At 40.7% G+C, this 11,336-nt stretch overlaps 1 protein-coding gene across 1 annotated transcript in view; it reads left to right on the plus strand.

The window, feature by feature from the left end:
* Positions 1-9,015: 9,015 nt before the first annotated feature.
* Positions 9,016-11,336, plus strand: part of Keap1 (kelch like ECH associated protein 1) — a 97,996-nt gene continuing 95,675 nt past the window's right edge. The window contains exon 1 of the mRNA XM_070099737.1: positions 9,016-9,190. The gene's annotated coding sequence lies outside the window, so the exon portion shown is untranslated. The remainder of the gene's footprint in view (positions 9,191-11,336) is intronic.

Genomic DNA, 11,336 nt, shown 5'->3' on the forward strand with positions numbered 1-11,336 from the left:
GTGGTGCAGTATTATCCTGCTGCTGCTCCCCACAGGACCAGTATCACTACACCCTGTTTGCAGACGATGTGAAGCTAATGAGAATTCAGTCGGATGAGGATCAGGCAGGACTCCAATGGAACTGGACAGACTGCAAGCCTGGTTCAGAAACTGACTTCTGGAGTTTAACTCCACCAAGTGCAAAGTCAAGATTGGGGAAGGGCAAAGAAGACCGCTAGGGAGCCAAAGACTGCAAGACTCAAAAAAGGAAAAGGATGTTGGGGTAAGTATAATACCGAGGACATCTCCTGAGGCACACATCAACCAAATACAGTGGTCCCTCAATAATCGACCGGCCTGTAAGTCGACCATTTCGGAAATCAACCGGTTTTTTCGACAAAATATTGACTCGGAAATTGACCGAAATTCGTTTATCGACCCGTCTCGACCCGTCGTCCCAGATGCGTATGCACGAGGTAAGCGGGCCTCGACCCGCCTCAGCCTTCCTTCCCAGCCAGTATGCCATTGTTTACCAGTTAGCGGCGGTCCTCTCACGTGCTCCAGTGAAATATTTCATAATATTTCATTTATTTTAGTGATTGCAAGTTATTTAAGTGCTAAATAAGCTACCATGGCTCCAAAGAAAGCTCCTAGTGCCAAACCTTTGGTAAAGAAGGTGAGAAATACCATTGAATTTAAGAAAAACATCATTGAACAATATGATAGTGGCGTACGTGTGGGCGAACTGGCGAGGATGTATAACAAAAATCATTCAACCATATCTTCCATCATAGCCATGAGAAATGAAATCAAGGATGCTGTTGTTGCAAAGGGGGTAAATATGCTGACAAAAATGAGATCACCAGTACTGGAAGAGGTTGAGAAGTTATTATTGGTGTGGATAAATGAGAAACAATTAGCAGGAGACAGTCTTATGACCTCGATTATTTGTGAAAAGGCTAGGCAGTTGCATGATGAGCCTATGTCAGTTTTGAACTCTATTGTGGCACTGGGGAGTTCCATGGGGTTGGATGTGAGTTTGGAGGATGTGGAAGAGTTGGTGGAGGACCACAACGAAGAGCTAACCACTGAGGAGCTGCAAGAGCTTCAGCAGGAAGAGCAACAGATCGCAGCTCAGAATCTTGCTGCAGAGGAGGAGGAAGAGAGATGGAAGAAGGTGCCTTCTTCAGAAATTAAGGAGATTTTTACTATGTGGGGTAAGATGGAAAGATTTATGGAGAAACATCACCCAGAGAAGGATGTTGCAAGCCATATCGGCAACTTGTACAGTGACAGAGTCTTGGCCCATTTTAGGGAAGTTTTAAAGAGACGCCAGAAACAGAGCTCTCTGCACAGTTATTTTGCGAGACAGGACTCCAGTGACTCTCAAGCTGGTCCTAGTGGCATTAAGAAACAGAGAAAAGAAGCAACCCCAGAAAAGCAAATGGTACCTGAGGTGTTCCTGGAAGGGGATTCCCCTTCCAAACTATAAACAATCCACTCTCTCCTCCTCCTCCAGTCTCCCATACACTAAGAAGAATCTCCAATAAAGGTAAGTGTTATGCTGTTAATGTTTCATTCATCATTTCCCATTGTATTGTTTATGTACTACATGAATATTTCATGTGAAAATTTTTTTTGTTTTAATACTTCTGGGTGTCAGGAACGGATTAATTGAATTTACATTATTTCTTATGGGGAAAATTGATTCGTAAATCGACCATTTCGATAATCGACCGGCTTCCAGGAACGGATTACCGTCGATAATCGAGGGACCACTGTAAATGCTATGGCATATGGGCGCCTGGCAAACCTAAGAACAGCGTGTCGACACCTCAGTAAGCAATCGTTCAAGACTATGTACACCGTGTACGACAGTCCCGTACTGCAGTATGCAGCACCAGTTTGGAACCCATACTTGCTCCAGTACATCAAGAAATTAGAGAAAGTGCAAAGATTTGCAACAAGACTAGTCCCGGAGCTAAGGGGTATGTCCTACGAGGAGAGGTTATGGGAAATCGACCTGACGACACTGGAGGACAGGAGGGATAGGGGATGGCATGATAACGACACATACAATAATAAGAGGAATTTATAAGGTGGACAGAGACAGGATGTTTCGAAGATAGGACACAACAACAAGAGGTCACAATTGGAAGTTGAGGACTCAGATGAATTACAGGGATGTAAGAAGTATTTCTTTAGTCATAGTTGCCAGAAAGTGGAGCAGTCTGGAAAGTTATGTAGTGGAGGCAGGATTCATACATAGCTTTAAGAAGAGTTGTGATAAAGCTCATGGAACAGGGAGAGTGGACCTAGTAGCGGCTAGTGAAGAGGCAGGGCCAGGAGCTATGGCCTAATCCCTGCAACCACAATTAGGCGAGTACATGGATACAACATGAGTTGGTGGATACACCTTCCTCTTGGAAGTGTCCTGGTGAGAAATATATCGAAGGATACCTCCTAGTAAGGGATACCTATGAGGGATACCTTGATGAATACCTCCGTGTCAGGAGTAACACAAGGTATATCTCCCTCTCCCGCGGAAGGCCACGGTCAGATAACCAAAAGCTCCAGCTGCGGGTCATCATATGACCAAGACTCGTATCAGGAAACATGTCCTGTTTCCTGACAAACCTAACGTTATTTGGTTATTATTATCCACTGGGTATTTTCGGACCCTCCAGTGAATTATGTGCAGATAACCACCCTCTGTCTCTGATAGATTTTTTTGACTCATTGTTGTGATCATTATGTAAGGTCATTACGATGTTATGGCTGGCAGAATGAGGAAGGAAGAGAGGGGAAAGGAAGAACAGAGGTGGAGGAGGAATGAGAACAATCAGTGGTGCTCTGGCTGGCACAGTGTGGGTGGAGACACACTGGCGATCCTTGGTTGAGCCTGGTCCAGGCTGCCATTAACAGTGGAATGAGCTGTGTCACTGAGGAGTTGAGGAGTCATGGGTCTGAGTAATGCACCTCTGAAATTACTCTCATTGGTACCTTACCCCTTTCAATTTATCAATCCCCATTTCCTCTTATATTGTAATTTAAATGTGTAAAATAGTTAATTAGTACGCAAATAGCAGCTCAGAGGTAAGGCACCGGACTTACTAATCACGGGCTACATTTCGGATATTTTTTTTTTAACAATTCGGCCGTCTCCCACCGAGGCAGGGTGACCCAAAAAGAAAAAAAAATCCCCAAAAAGAAAATACTTTCATCATTCAACTCTTTCACCTCACTCACACATAATCACTGTTTTTGCAGAGGTGCTCAGAATACAACAGCTTAGAAGCATAAACGTATGAAGATACACAACATATCCCTCCACACTGCCAATATCCCGAACCCCTCCTTTAAAGTGCAGGCATTGTACTTCCCATTTCCAGGACTCAAGTCCGGCTATATAAAAATAACCGGTTTCCCTGAATTCCTTCACTAATTACCCTGCTCACACTCCAAAAGATCGTCAGGTCCCAAATGCCATTCGTCTTCATTAACTCCTATCGAACACGCTCAAGCACGCCTGCTGGAAGTCCAAGCCCCTCGCCCACAAAACCTCCCTTACCCCTTCCTTCCAGCCTTTTCGAGGGCGACCCCTACCCCACCTTCCTTCCCCTACAGATTTAAATGCTCTCCATGTCATTCTATTTTGGTCCAGTCTCTCTAAATGACCAAACCACCTCAACAACCCCTCTTCAGCCCTCTGACTAATACTTTTAACTCCACAACTCCTAATTTCCACACTCCGAATTTTCTGCATAATATTTACACCACATATTGCCCTTAGACAGGACATCTCCACTGCCTCCAACCGCCTCCTCGCTGCTGCATTCACAACCCAAGCTTCACACGCATATAAGAGTGTTGGTACTACTATACTTTCATACATTCCCTTCTTTGCCTCCATAGATATGTTTTTTGTCTCCACATATACCTCAATGCACCACTCACCTTTTTTCCCTCATCAATTCTATGATTAACCTCATCCTTCATAAATCCATCCGCCGACACGTCAACTCCCAAAGTATCTGAAAACATTCACTTCCATACTCCTCCCCAATTTGATATCCAATTTTTCTTTATCTAAATCATTTAATACCCTCACCACCTTACTCTTTTCTATGTTCACTTTCAACTTTCTACCTTTACACACACTCCCAAACTCGTCCACTAACCTTTGCAATTTTTCTTTGCAATCTCCCATAAGCACAGTATCATCAGCAAAAAGCAACTGTGTCAATTCCCATTTTGTATTTGATTCCCCATAATTTAATCCCACCCCTCTCCCGAACACCCTAGCATTTACTTCTTTTACAACCCCATATATAAATATATTAAACAACCATGGTGACATTACACATCCCTGTCTAAGACCTACTTTTACCGGGAAGTAGTCTCCCTCTCTTCTACACACCCTAACCTGAGCCTCACTATCCTCATAAAAACTCTCTGCAGCATTTAGTAACTTACCACCTATTCCATATACTTGCAACATCTGCCACATTACTCCCCTATCCACTATCATATGCCTTTTCTAAATTCAGAAATGCAATAAAAACTTCCCTACCTTTATCTAAATACTGTTCACATATATGCTTCAATGTAAACACTTGATCTACACATCCCCTACCCACTCTGAAACCTCATTGCTCATCTCCAATCCTACATTCTGTCTTACCTCTAATTCTTTCAATTATAACCCTACCGTACACTTTTCCTGGTATACTCAGTAAACTTATTCCTCTATAATTTTTACAATCTCTTTTGTCCCCCTTCCCTTCATATAAAGGGACTATACATGCTCTCTGCCAATCTCTAGGTACCTTCCCCTCTTTAATACATTTATTAAACAAAAATACCAACCATTCCAACACTATGTCCCCCCCTGCTTATAACATTTCTGTCGTGATCCCGTCACTTCCAGCTGCTGTACTCCCTTTCATTCTACATAATGCCTCACGCACCTCCCCCACATTCACATCCTGTTCTTCACTCCTAAAAGATGATATACCTCCCTGCCCAGTGCATGAAATTACCGCCTCCCTTTCTTCGTCCACATTTAAAAGTTCCTCAAAAACTTTTCGCCATCTACCCAAAACCTCCATCTCCCCATCTACTAACTCCCCTACTCTGATTTTAACTGGCAAATCCATTATATATATAATGTTGCACCAAATAAGTAAAACTTGCGATTTTGGCTTAAATAGCAACGCATTTCTTGCCGAATAGGGCAAGCGAAAATTTGTGTATGCAATAATTTCGCAAAAATCAATCATTCTGAACCTAACGAAAAAAATATTTCATTGTGTTTATTTATTACAAAATTATTGTAAACTTATCTAAAAAATATCTAGTTGGATTAGGGTAAATTAAATTGCACTTCTAATGAAGTTTTCTAAGGTTCTTTTGGTACAAAATTATTAATTTTTACATTAACATAAATGAAAATATATATATATATATATATATATATATATATATATATCTATATATATATATATATATATATATATATATATATATATATATATATATACACACACACACACACACACACACACGCACATTAGCCAGGTGTTGGGAGAAGGAGCAACCACATGCCAGTTTGCCGAGGATGACTAAACACTTCGTAACCCATATTAACAAGGGCTCGCTAGAAGGGAACATTGCTGAGATAAGGCATCAACTGCTTTGTCATTCTTTACGTAACTGAGGGATGACTAGACGACTATTCTTAATAAATTTATTATTTTGTTTAGGTATATTTTGTAATTTATATATATATATATATATATATATATATATATATATATATATATATATATATATATATATATATATATATATATATATATATATATATATATATTATATATATATATATATTACATAATATGGTACAAAAGATTTAAGAGATACATTGTTGATATAAAGGTGGCATATACGGTACATGTTACGTGTGTATCACCGATTATAAGGTGAAAATCTCATCCAGCTCCTCAGAGCTGGGGCGTGTGCCCAAAATACAGCAGACATTACCCCTCTGAACAGCCGCACTGAGCCGCTGGAACAGAAAACTAGCTGCCCTGGGATCCCTAGTTACCCTGATGAGTCTTTTTCCCAGCTCCTTAAGGAATTTAGATGCATTCTTTCCCCATGAGCCAAAGGTCTCTGAGCCTATGGGAACAAACATATAATAATGGGCTAGTTCTCCATATTTTCTAGACTTTTGGGACTCCCTGAAGCTGGCAGCTGCTGCTGCTTCTTCCCTGGTGTATTGGAGATAGATATCAGCCAAGGTAGATGCACATGTATAGTCCCACACCACCTGCTTCCCATCTGTCCAGGCTTGAAGGGTGATACCATCTGGACGCTTCTGGCTGCCATCAGATCTGCATAGCTGGGGTGGCTCCCTTACTGCTGGGCATCCGGCTGTTGTGAGGCTCCTCTTGATAATGTTATTAACCTCATGTCTTGCAATCTTTCCCTCGGATTTACGGCACACAAGACCGTGGTACCCGAATCGGTCTGCTGCTTCACTGCCACAAATACACCTGTGTTCGGCGAGAATAGGGGCGGCAAGTCGAAGGGCAACACCGATGCGGATGGTCTGTGGGTCGAGGCCTGTGCCAAGATTTCGTTCGGATTTTTAACCCCGGAGGGTTAGCCACCCAGGATAACCCAAGAAAGTCAGTGCGTCATCGAGGACTAACTTATTTCCATTGGGGTCCTTAATCTTGTCCCCCCAGGATGCGACCCACACCAGTCGACTAACACCCAGGTACCTATTTGCTGCTAGGTGAACAGGACAACAGGTGTAAGGAAACGTGTCGAAATGTTTCCACCCGCCGGGAATCGAACCCGGGCCCTCTGTGTGTGAAGCGGGAGCTTTAGCCACCAGGCCACCGGGCCACCAAGGCTGGAGTTGGGAACAGCCAACAGAAAATCCCCTGCATGAGGGGCTCTCACTGCCAGGAGGCGGGCTCTATCCTTCCCTGACACACACTGAAGCATTGTTGAGGTTATATTTTCCACTATTGGAATATCCCAGTGCGATTGTTTGTAGTTATTGGGGGGAGCAGGTCTGATTTCAGAGCCCGTTAGATTATCCCAGATCATGGCTCCGTCAATGAACTTTTGGTCCTGGACTCCAATCTTGTCCCTAAAATGTTCAGGGAGAATCGCTGCTACAAGCCCTCTGGATGCAATACATGAGGACAGAAAAACAGGTAGCGCAATCTGTGATAACTTGCGGACACCAGTGCCTCCTAGTCTGACTGGAAGTGTAGCTTGGTTCCACTGCCCGTCTTCTAGAGTAAGGTTAAGTACTTTCGTAAAAATCTGCCTCAGGATACTGTCATATTCGTGCAGTATAGGGTTATCATATGAAGGTGCACATCTTAGGAAATAATATATATATATGCGAGACACATGTACACAACAAGGCCTCTTCATTGAACTGAAAATAATTTAACTGAATATAACGACATTGGAGGATAGAAGAACCAGGGCGATAACATACAAAATATTAGGGAAATTGATAGGGTTGACAGGAAAAGGTTATTTGAGGCGAAAAACTGAACTCGGGGACACAACTGCAAGTTAAAAACGCAGATGAGTCACAGGGATGACAGGAAGGATTTATTAATTAAATCTCAGGGTGGTCAGAAAGTTGAATGATTTTGGTGAAGAAGCGGTGGAGGCAGACTCCATACATAGCTTTAAGAGAAGGTACGAAAGAGGGAATGAATTTGGCAAGCGGCAAGTTCAGAGGCGGGACCAGGAGCTAAGACTTGAACCCTGCAGTCACAGACCATATGGAACTCAGCTAACGCATTGGTCCGAACCGGTAGATTATTGAAACACTCAACCTGTACGGGTCATTCAGTTCCTGGGGAAGTGGAGGCAATTATATTCCATGTAATAATAATAATAATAATAATAATAATAATAATAATCTTTATTTCTATAAGTACATGTACAATGTACGTATACAGGTCTAGCTGACATCAACGACATACTACTATACAGAATGCCGCTTGTTATGCAGAGCAATTCGGGCAAATTAAGTCAGTTTTGTCCCAGGATGCGACACACACCAGTCCACTAACACCCAGGTACCCATTTTACTGATGGGGAACATAGACAACCAGTGTAAAGAAACACGCCCAATGAGCTTTAGCCACCAGACCATGGGGCACACACAGTCTATTTCCTTAGATCAAGACACCAGCATCAACGAACTTCCTTGAGGGGTAAACCCAGTAGAATTATCATTAATATAGTCATGGGGAAGTGCTAAACGATGAGGATATTATCAAACATTTCGGCAGCTGTTTAAGGGCACCTAAGTTCCTCATCTTTTAATAACATGTTCATTTTTCCTCTGTAACCTACTTTATCCATAATTACTATCACATTTGCTTTGTTTGTTTTCGTAAGGTGAAGTCCAGGATCTTTCCTTAATTCATGGTATAACTTAACAAATATTTGAGGACAATTGTGTTGTAGAGTTCTGAACTCTGCTCAGACCTCTACAACACAAAGACGGGGAATTTAGGTGCCTCTTAGAGGTTTCCTTCAAGATGCAGGCTGGACTTACTCTTACATATAGACTACTACCGTGAGTGACATAATATGTTAGTCACTCGGTCAGTCAAGTTAAAGACTGTTGGGTGTGGCCAGTACCTGAGTGGGTGACAGTTTAGCTAGAGGGACCTTCATAAACCACTGACTTCCCGTCCCCTAACACGGGTACTTTATATAATTTACAGTAAAAATGAAACTTATTAGTGTAAATGCTAAATGCACAATTATACGATTTTGTGGTCATTATTGTTATACGTAAATTTGGATAATAAAATATGCACTAGTTTTTGTAACCAGGTAAAATTTTATGTAGGTCAAGTTGCCGCACACTATATCAGTTTCTTAATAAATAAAAGAGAAGATATTAAACGCAGTAGAATTTTTTTTTTGTTTCAAATATTAAACACAAGATCATTGCACACTTACCTTGATCTGTACACTTTAAAGGGTTAGAGTTATGTTAACAAAACACCCCCAGCGTTGTCTTTATATAATAGTAACGTTGCTAGTGATAAAATAATAAGTGGCAACTGTTGGGTGCTGGTATGGGTGCTGGCAGTGAGTCAGCAGCTGCCGCTGGGGTCGGACCGCTGTCTCCCCAGTCTCTCCTACACTCGTCAGTGATATCGCTTGTTCCATTGCGTTATCCTGCAAATTTGCAATTGCACGAGTGAAGCTGGAGTGTGTGCCCTTGCACTGGTGTTGTGGAGTGTGCTCGTGGTGGTGATTCTCACTGTTAAAGTGAATATTTTACAATCTGTGTGGGATGAAGGCTGGTCTCTTGGGAGGTACTTGGGTTAACATTTTCTCTCCCTCAAATATTGACATTTATAAAACGAGAGAACTTGATTTTCTAAGTACTTGAATGTTTAAGTGCGATTAACATAATTTTTTTATACTGAAATTCCAAGTACAACATGGTTATAGGTACAGTGTATATATAACACGAGTGGAATCTAATTTTGCAAAAGCAAAATTTATCAAGCTGGGTATCAGCTTGATAAATTTATTGGATGTATTGTGATGTTTACCTTGCCTAAGCTAAGGCTTACCTGAAGGATAAAAAAAAAAAAAAAAAGGATAAAATTTCTGAAGAATTTGTAATTACGAGTTAGATAATGGTGTATTTTCTTACGAAGATTCTTAGGGCTTTTGAAAACATGTATACATACATATATAACACATATAACACATACTTAGTTTCAATATTTTTTTTTTGGTTGTGGATATAAAGATGCAGTTTAATGTCAAAACTGGCGCAACTTTTAAAACAGTAAGGTATATCAAACTAAAAACGGTAATATATAACCATTTGTTGCCTTGATAGCTCTTTTAGGCCTAATCCTAATATTTTTTATTGTCGTAAACGATGGTGATATTCTTTTGCCCCAATGGAAATAAGTCACTGACTTTTTTGGGTTATCCTAGGTTCTCTACACATATGCTGCTATGATAATCTATGTAACTGTATTTGTGTATACCTGAATATACTTATTTACTTACTAATTAGGAGTTACCCTCCCCGTTCTTGAATCAAACTTGATTGCTTCCCATGCCCCGTGCATTTACGGGTTAAGCACTTCACCATGAATATAAAAGTAATTTAGGTTAACTGCATGCGGTTTTGCAGACAGTTCTATGCATTTATACAATGGTTGCTTAGCGTTTTTAATATAATTTTGTACACACTGTTTCCATCAGGCAGACAACTCTTAGTCATACACACGTTTTACAGACCAGTAAAAAAAATTGTGCAATACACGTTTTCAGCATACAACAGTGGTATATTATATGCAAGAAATAGCCATTTTGGCAGTAACAATAATTTCTTAGGTATATATTTATAAAATGAAAAGAGAGAGGTATATTTTTAAGAATTGTTACACCGCATTGTGCCTAACAAATTAGGGTTTCTTGGGTAAGGTAATGGAAGCAGCGGATCATGATGTAGTATGTCCTTTATTTGAATTAAAGTAAAGTTTTTGGACTATTAAAGAAAAGCAGCAGTACATGGTACTGTTGGAAGAAAGCATCTCTTGTTGATCGAAGCATGGCTGAGTGATAGGCATTAGTGTGCATAAATGGAGTAAAATCAGAGAGGGGGATCTGTCACAAGTGGCTTTCAGAGGGGTCAGTTTTGGGCTCTTTATTATTCGTCAACATTAATGATTTTGACGAGTGAATAAAAAGCAACGAGTAAATTTGCTGGTGACAAACAGGCCGATAATAAAAAAAAAGGTTGGGAGGATACCCCTGAACTTTGAGATTTGGATAAGTTAATGTCGTAATTCGAAAAATGGCAAATGCAGTTGGGTGTAAAACTGCAGTCCTAATCCTTGGGAAGGAAAATAACCTCTCCGAGAATGTGAAAAGGACTTCGAAATCATGAGAAGTAGACATCTAAAACCAGGAAGACAGCAGTGCCTAAGTGTGCTAACATGTCTTGATATAAATCCACGTAAAGTAACAGGAGTCCAAAGGTTATTCATCAGCTTTATACGTTAGTGGTGGATAAGACATGTGTAACACTAAAGATACCCGAGTATTGCACACGTGTTTTATTCTTCAACTTGTCGTTATTGTTTACCATCAGTAATATGATAGCTTTATAGATAATTAGTCAGGCCTCAGATGCAACTCGGCTCTGGTCTCCATACTACAGAATGGATATAAATGCATTGGAGAACATACAAAGGATGACAATTAGTCCACTGTACAAGCAATCTTGCATAAAGAGATTGAAAGCTCGGAACCTAGTTTCT

Source organism: Cherax quadricarinatus, chromosome 68 (genome assembly GCF_038502225.1).
Source record: "Cherax quadricarinatus isolate ZL_2023a chromosome 68, ASM3850222v1, whole genome shotgun sequence".
Classification (NCBI taxonomy): Eukaryota; Metazoa; Arthropoda; class Malacostraca; order Decapoda; family Parastacidae; genus Cherax; species Cherax quadricarinatus.